Genomic DNA, 8,444 nt, shown 5'->3' on the forward strand with positions numbered 1-8,444 from the left:
TTCTCCTGGTGTGCCTGTATGCTTACAGCGCAGTATTGGGGTGGGAGTTACCCGATTTTCCAGGTGTTGTGTGTCTCAGTTCCCCTGGCTAGGAAAACGGATCCCCTTCCCCCTTGCGCTTCCAGGTGAGGCGATGCGTCGCCCTGCTTCAGCTCTCGCTGGTCAGGCTGCAGCAGCTGACCAGCACCGATTGTCCGGCACTCCCTAGTGAGATGACCCCAGTACCTCAGTTGAAAACGCAGAAATCACCAGTCTTCTGTGTCGCTCGCGCTGGGAGTTGGAGACTGGAGCTGTTCCTATTCGGCCATCTTGCTCCGCCCCTAAAGTAATTATTGATAGGAGGGATTTAACTATTGTCACTTTGTTAGTTATTTTCTGCTGATCTTGCAGTATCTTACTTAGTGCTTTACTGATTTTTTTAAAAATAATAATATGTTTTGATTTCTTTCTCTTTCTTCCCTGTAGCTTCTTCTTCTTTTTTTGTTTTTTTTTTTTTTTTTTTTTTGGAGACAGAATCTTGCTGTCACCCAAGCTGGAGTGCAGTGATGCAATCATAGCTCACAACAGCTCAAACTCCTGGGCTAAAGTGATCTTCTTGCCTCAACCTCCCAAGTATCTGGGACTATAGGGGGACACCACCATGCCTGGCTATTTTTTCTTTAAATTATTTTATAGAAATGGGCTCTCACTATATTGCCTCAGGCTAATCTCAAACTCATGGTCCAAATCATCCTCTGCCTTAGGCTCACAAAGTGCTGGGATTACAGGCATGAGCCATCTCTTCCAGCCTTCCTGTTATCTTCTATAGGTATTTTCTTTGTGGTTACCATGAGGCCAGATAGAACATCTTACAGTTGTACTAGTCTATTTTAAACTGATAATAACTTAACTACTGTCACATAAAAAAATTCCACTTTTACTTCTCCAACAACTCACACTTTATGTTATTTATGTCACAATTTACATATTTTATGTTATGTGTACATTGAAAAAATTTGGTAGTTTTTCTTTTATAGTTATTTTTTATAACTATAAAATTTTACAGTTATTTTTTATAACTATAAAATTTTAGTTATTCGTAATACTTTTATCTTTTAACATTTATACTACAAATAAAAGTGATTTATATACCACCTGTACAGTATTATAATATTCTATATTTATCTATATATTTACTTTTACCAGTGGGCTTTATACTTTCATATGTTCTTATGATACTGTTTAGCATCATTTTGTTGCAATTTAAAGAATTCCCTTTAGTATTTCTTGACATGCAGGTTTAGTGGAGATAAACTTCAGTTTTTGTTTGTCTGGGAAAATCTTCCCCTCTCCTTCATTTCTGAAAGACAGTTTGCTAGTTATAGTATTCTTGGTTGATGTTTTGTCATTTTTTTCCAGTATTATTTTCTCTGTTATTCTCCTCTCTTCTGGCCTGCACACCTTCGTCTGAGAAGTCCACAGATGGTTTTATAGAGTATCTCTTGTATGTGACAAATCGCTTTTCTCTTGCTGCTTTGAAAACTCCTTGTCTTTGATGTTTGGCAATTGGATAATAATGTATTTTGGTGTAGATGTAATCCTATTTGGGTCTTTTAGACTTAATGAAACTGCAGTTCCATATATCTCCCAAGATTTGGGAAGTTTTCAAGATTATTTCTTTAAATAAACTTTCTACCCCTTTCTCTCTGTCCTTCTAAAATTTACATAGTACCTAAACTAGTTTGCTAGAAGGTGTTTCATAGGTCCTTAGATTTTCTTTACTATTTTTCCTTTTTGTTTCTCTAACTAGATAATTTCAAATGACCTGAGTTTTAAAATTACTTCTTCTGTATAATCAAGTCTACAATTTAATTTGCTGAATTTTTCAGTTAGATATTAGGTATTGTATTCTTCAGCTCTAGAATTTCTATTTGGTTCTTTTTTATGGTTTTATTTCTTTGTTGATAGTCTCAGTTTGTTCATGTATAATTTTCCAGATTTTATTTAGTTGTCTGTCTGTGCTCTCTTGTAACACACTGAACTTCTTTAAGATGATTAATTTGAATTCTTTGTCAGGCAATTCATATATCTCTATTTCTTTATGGTCAGTTACTACACATTTATTTTGTTCCTTTATTGTGTCATATTTTACTAATTTTGGTGCTTTTGTAGTTTTGTTGATGCCTGCACATTTGAAGAAATAGCCACCTCTCCCAATCTTTAAAGACTGGCTTCAGTAGGAAAAGATCTTCACTAATAAACCTGGTTAGAGATTCTAAAAGCCTTCCAAACCTTTTCTATAGATGTGCATTGCATTTTCTACTTCTCTCTCTTCCTCCTGAGGGATAAATTTTAGTGTTGTGCACCTTCTCTCAATTGCAAGGAGCAATGCTGGCCACAGTAAGCTGCCAACCTCTTTTTCTTAGGGCAGTGCAATAAAAGACCAGGGCATTGGATGCATGCTTCACTGTTCTCCGTCATCTTCTGGGAGAGAAATGTGGGTGTTGTATGCCTTCTCCCAATCTTGCATAATCATGCTGGCTGCAGTAAGCTGTCCGACCCATGTTTTTTGTTCTTAACTGTCCCCAGGTGTTAAAATTATTCTGTGGTTTCTTTAGCACTCTGAGTGAGGAAGAACAGAAACAGGTCTCTCAGTTAGCACCCCAAAAGGCTGAGAATGTTGGGTACAAACTCCTTTCTTTCCCTCCGAGAGAGGAGTCATGGGCTGAAGCAATCTTTCTTAGCACTGAACTGTGCCTGAGGAAGGAGGTGAAGTAAGTAAAGTGAAATTGCTCTTCTTGCCCAGTTCAATATGGTATTTTGGTTTTGTGTGAATCTGAGTTACTGCAACATCTTAAGTGAATTTTGTACTTCTCATAAAGATATTTGGGTTCACATATCATTGTGAAATTGGTGTTTCTGTGGCAGGATGAGGGCTAAAAATTTCTATTCTGCCATCTTGTTGACAGCACTCCAAACCTACATTGTATTTTAAAGTTAGCATATAATTTGCTAGTCAGAAGGCAGCACTTTCTGTGCTGTATGCTTAACATATAGTAATTACACAGATACTAGTAAGTGTGTTTTAAGCAGGAAACAATAAATCAGTGTTTCTTAACATTTATTTTTAGAACACTTCTTCCAAGAGGAGAGGAAATTATTCTCTGTCCAAATAACTGTAGAAAACACTTGAATAAAGTTATACAGGTTGATTTACAGCAAGTTTATTCAGCCTGTAGTATACTAATAGGCCCTGGATATCTCCAAACATGAGTATGCAGTGCAACATTCTGCAAACTCATCTCATCCCAGAACCATTTTTATGTGGAGCATCCTATGGTCTAGGCATTCTTAGAACCACTTTGAAAAACAATAGACTAGAGAGAGAAAGATGTACCAGTCCTATCATTTATATTGAGTTTTGCTACTGGAAAGCATTTATGTTCAATTTTCATTTTGACTTCTTGCATAAGATAATGAAGATGACAGCAGAGTAAATCATTCTTTTTCTACTTCCAATATATTGAATGTCTTCTATAAAAACTCTCAGTAGTGATAACCTTAAATACCTATTTGACAACAAAGATATCGTGAAGATAAAACAAAGCAAAAAGAAAAAAGAGCACAGTTTCAGAAAGAATAGTGGATGCCTTAAAGTAAGTCATTTGCTGAGGGGCAGATAAGTCAGTGGCATGTTACAGTCAGAAATAATGTACCATCAGAGGATTGAAAGGACACTCAAACACTTGCTTAATTTGGGTAATGATGATTATCTATTCAAAGAATGCTCTATGTCTACATTAGCTATAAAACTGTTTTTAGTTATGAAAAATATATTCACAAAACTAAATTGAAACCCAATTTTGTTTTGATAACATTACCATTTTAATTAACAAATGCACAAATGATGAAATTATGGGCAGCATATTTTAAATTAAGATTGCTAACCTAAATTTCAAGAAATAAACACAATTTATGCTTGTTCAGAATTCAGAAAAGGATTTAAAACTAGACTATGTTCTTGCATGAAACTTTTCCCCACTCATGGTGAACAGAGTTCTTCCCTGGGGTTGGGAATAACAAGTATGAATGAAATCTTCAGATAATTCAAAAGCTTAATTTTTGTTCACAGTTCCAATTTCCTTCTCTAGTAAATCATATCACTGTTGCTAAAAACTAAAAAACATGACTAATTTTAGTTTAGTTATCTTTCTAACTCCTGCTCACACATTAATTTAATGAGAAATGAGAGTTCATAAAGTATAGCACAAGAAAGAGAAGAGAAAAAAAAAGAACATCAGGAAAAAAATAGTCTACTGGCTGGGTAATCACTTCTTAAATTAATCAAGAAAGCACTGGCAAAATTGGAATTCAAAACAATGCTGACAGAGTAAAAGACCTGTTTTAATGGTATTGTTAAGATACCTACTGAAAGAGTGACCACTTTTTATTTAGAGACCCAGGCTGTTTGGAAAACATGCGTATGCACACTACTTAAAGTAAGGGAAGCAACCAGTGTACATGTTGTTAGTAATGACATTCTGTGGTAGGATTTTTGGACTATTCCTTATCTTAAATAAAAGGGATTAAAGGATTCCAGAAGAGCAGTCTGGACCCATATTGCCAAGCACCAAGTAGGGCCACAGCAATTGCCACTGAATGGATGAAAGAATGACAAAATGAAGAAATGGCAAAAAGAGGGGATGCTGCCTTTGATATTAGTTCTTATTTTATGCCCTAGTTGTTCATTTGTGCCTAATTTCTTTTTAATTTTGTGAACTGCCTAATATGCTATTTCCTCTAGGCCTAGTATCTTTTCCCCTGTCTCCTATTTTGCCTTGCTCTTGCCCCCTACTGATGGACTTCCCTGATGCCAACTGCCTTCCCAAATACCTGGTTTCCAAGTTTTGTCTACTCTTGGATCCTCTTTTATACTATGACTTCTCTCATCTCCCTGACTACCATGTGTAGGGCTAGTGAAATCTGTAGCTACTGATTTCCTGCTCACTCATCTGTTTTCTTGTCTACTTCCTTCCTGTTGGGTCTGACTCCACAGTCTGTCTGTCTCCAGTTTATCTGCCCTACCACTCTGGAGTTACCTGAGGGCATACACGGTTGCCTCAAGGTATGTCCATGGATGTGAACCTATTTAAACAACTAGATATTTTTAAGTAAATATTAATTGCACCAATACCATCAGTCCAAGTTTGTGGACATACTCACAATCCATGAAAAGACTCCTCACATATGGCCAGACAATGACTATAACTGTTGGAGGAGCTCTATGTGATTCTAAGTTCCCAGAGGTTCTAGCTTCAACTATCTGGTGTGAAGATTCTCATGCACAGTCAGGCTCAGGAACCAAAGGCTGTGTGTGATATTTTTTACAGTGAATTGGCTTCTGAACACCAGCTGTGATTCATCTGACCAAAGCAGCTTGGATAGATAGCAGTCCTGTAGTTTCTGTTATTTCTTACTTCAGATATTCTCTTACATGTTAGACTTTTAGAAGATTTTTTAGAAGAATCCATTTTTTTTTTTTTTTTGGTGGAGTCTGACTCTGTCACCCTGGCTAGAGTCCAGTGGTGCAATCTTGGCTCACTGCAACCTCCGCCTCCTGGATTCAAGCAATTCTCTGCCCCAGCCTCCTGAGTAGCTGGGATTACAGGTACGTGCCACCACACCCAGCTAATATTTTTTATATTTTTAGTAGAGACAAGGGTTTCACCATCTTGGCCAGGCTGGTCTTGAACTCCTGACATCGTGATCCACCCACCTTGGCTTCCCAAACTGCTGGGATTACAGATGTGAGCCACCATGTCCAGCCTAGAATCCAACTTTTTAATGTAGAATTGTAGAAAACAGCATGGAGATTCCTTTAAAAAATTAAAAATGCAATTACCATATGATCCATTCCACTTTTGTGTGTATACCGAAAGAATTAAAAGCAGGATCTCAAAGAGATATTTTTATATCCATATTCACAGCAACGTTATTTACAATAGCCAAAAATTGAAGCAAGGCAAGTGTCCACTTATGGATAAATGGATAACTAAAACGTGGTGTGTGTGTGTGTGTGTGTGTGTGTGTGTGGTGTGTGTGTAATGGAATATTACATATATAATATATATTCAAAATAGTCTCTCTATATAATCACTATTCAGCCTTTAAAAAGAAGGAAATTCTGGCACATGCTACAATATTAATGAACCTTGATGTCATCATGCTAAGTGAAATAAGCCAGCACAAAAAGACAAATACTGTACGATTTCACTTATGTGTGGTGCTTGTAATAGTCAGATTCATAGAATTTGATATTAGAATTATGGTTTCCAGGGGCTGGGAGGAAAGCGGAATGGGGAGTTATTGGTTAATGTGTATAGAGTTTCAGTTTTGCAAAATGAAAATAGTTCTGAAGATGGATAGTAGTGATAATTACATAACATTATGAATGTACTTAACACCACTGAACTTACCTGTAAATGATGGTTAAGATGGTCAGTTTTGGTGCTGAGAACGTGGGTCCATGTGTCTGGTTGCCCGTAAGTCCAGCCTTAGCCTACACAGCTTTCAGTCATGGCCTCTGTAATCTCGTGCATGGGATAGTCTGCCCCTGACTTCAACGCCACCGCCGTGGTGGATGGCACTTTCAAAGAAGTGAAGCTGTCGGACTGCAAAGAGAAGTACGTAGTCCTCTTTTTCTACCCTCTGCACTTCACTTTTGTGTGGCCCATGGAGATCATCGCATTCAGCGACCATGCCGAGGACTTCTGCAAGCTGGGCTGCGAAGTGCTGGGCATCTCAGTGGACTCTCAGTTCACCCACCTGGCTTGGATCAACAACCCCCAGAAGGAGGGAGACTTGGGCCCCCTGAACATCCCCCTGCTTGCTAACGTGACCAGAGGCTTGTCTGAGGATTATGTCGTGGTGAAAACAGATGCAGGCATTGCCTACAGGGGCCGCTTTATCAGTGATGGCAGGGGTGTCCTTCCCAGATCACTGTTAATGATTTGCCTGTGGGACGCTCCGTATTTGAGGCTCTGCAGCTGGTCCAGGCCTTCCAGTACACAGAAGAGCACGCGAAAGTTTGTCCTGCTGGCTGGAAGCCTGGCAGTGACACGATTAAGCCCAACGTGGATGACAGCAAGGAATATTTGTCCAAACACAATTAGGCTGGCTGAGGGATAGTGAGCTTGTGCCCTTACCTAGGTGCCTGTGCTGGCTGCCCACCAGTGCTGTCACCTGGGTGCCCTGTGCTGACCCAGGAAAGGCCTGATCTGCCCCTCCAAAGTCCACAGTCTGGGACCCTGGAAGGCTAGGCCAAGGCCTTCTCAGGCCTCCACCTGGGAGCTGGTGAATAATGATGCTCTCCTCCAAACCCACCCAGCTGCACACAGGCCTAGAGTTGACCAATAAAGTATAAGGGACAGAAAAAAAAAAAAGGTCGATATTCTGTTATGTATGTTTTACTATAATTTTAAATATCTTCCTTGGTCTTTGGTTTCTAATTCCAAGATGCCATGATGCAATAGATACAGTTTGAAAAGTGAAAATGAACCATTTTTTTGTTGTTGTTGTTGAGATGGAGTCTCACTCTGTGCCCATGCTGGAGTGCAGTGGTGGGATCTCAGCTCACTGCAAGCTCCGCCTCCTGGGTTCAAGCAATTCTCCTGCCTCAGCCTCCCGAGTAGTTGAGACTACAGGCACCCACCACCACGAAGGCCTAATTTTTTTGTAATTTTAGTAGAAAAGGGTTTCACCGTGTTAGCCAGGATGGTCTCGATCTCCTGACTTCATGATCCACCCACCTCAGCCTCCCAAAGTGCTGGGATTACAGACGTGAGCCACCACGCCCAGCTCCAAAATGAACTTTCTAAGCTACGGTAAAAATATTGTTGTCAGACCTTGATCAAATAGTATAACATTCAATTAATATCCCTGAACATTGACTATATTCAAGGCACTATGTTAGATACTGTTGGGAGAGGGTGCAGGAGTAGAAGACTGTATGGGACAGAATCTCAGGCACAGGAAAATTATAAATCTACTTGAAAGGATAAAATATATACACTAATAACTACACTTTCATGTGGTATACAAAAGAGGAATTACTCATCATGGGAAAACACAGAGGGAAGAGTTTGGGGCCTAAGTGATGGCTTCATGGAAGAGGTGATGTCTGATCTGAGTCTTAAAGGCTGGGGAGCACATAGACAGGCAGAGATTTTGAACGGCCATTCCAGACAGAAGGAGCAGTAAGTGGAAAAATACCGGCAGTATTATAAGAACAGAGAACTGTCGGTTTAGGCTAGAGAATAAGAGAGACATAGTAGCCTTTTGGAGATAGGCAGGCAAGGTGGGTTTGATCTACTTTGACCTCATTTAAGGCAACAAGAAGCCTTAGTTAAAATAACCACAAAATAGAGCATTTAAAATACATTTTAAACATATAATCTGCAGTGGTT

The 8,444-nt window shown here is 39.0% G+C and overlaps 1 pseudogene; it reads left to right on the top strand.

Annotated features, from left to right (window-relative positions):
• The first annotated feature begins 6,555 nt into the window (after positions 1 to 6,555).
• LOC108540673 (peroxiredoxin-2 pseudogene) lies at positions 6,556 to 7,151 on the top strand (annotated as a pseudogene).
• The last annotated feature ends 1,293 nt before the right edge of the window (positions 7,152 to 8,444 follow it).

The sequence above is a fragment of the Rhinopithecus bieti genome, unplaced genomic scaffold (genome assembly GCF_001698545.2).
Source record: "Rhinopithecus bieti isolate Rb0 unplaced genomic scaffold, ASM169854v2 scaffold_18624, whole genome shotgun sequence".
NCBI classification, from domain to species: domain Eukaryota; kingdom Metazoa; phylum Chordata; class Mammalia; order Primates; family Cercopithecidae; genus Rhinopithecus; species Rhinopithecus bieti.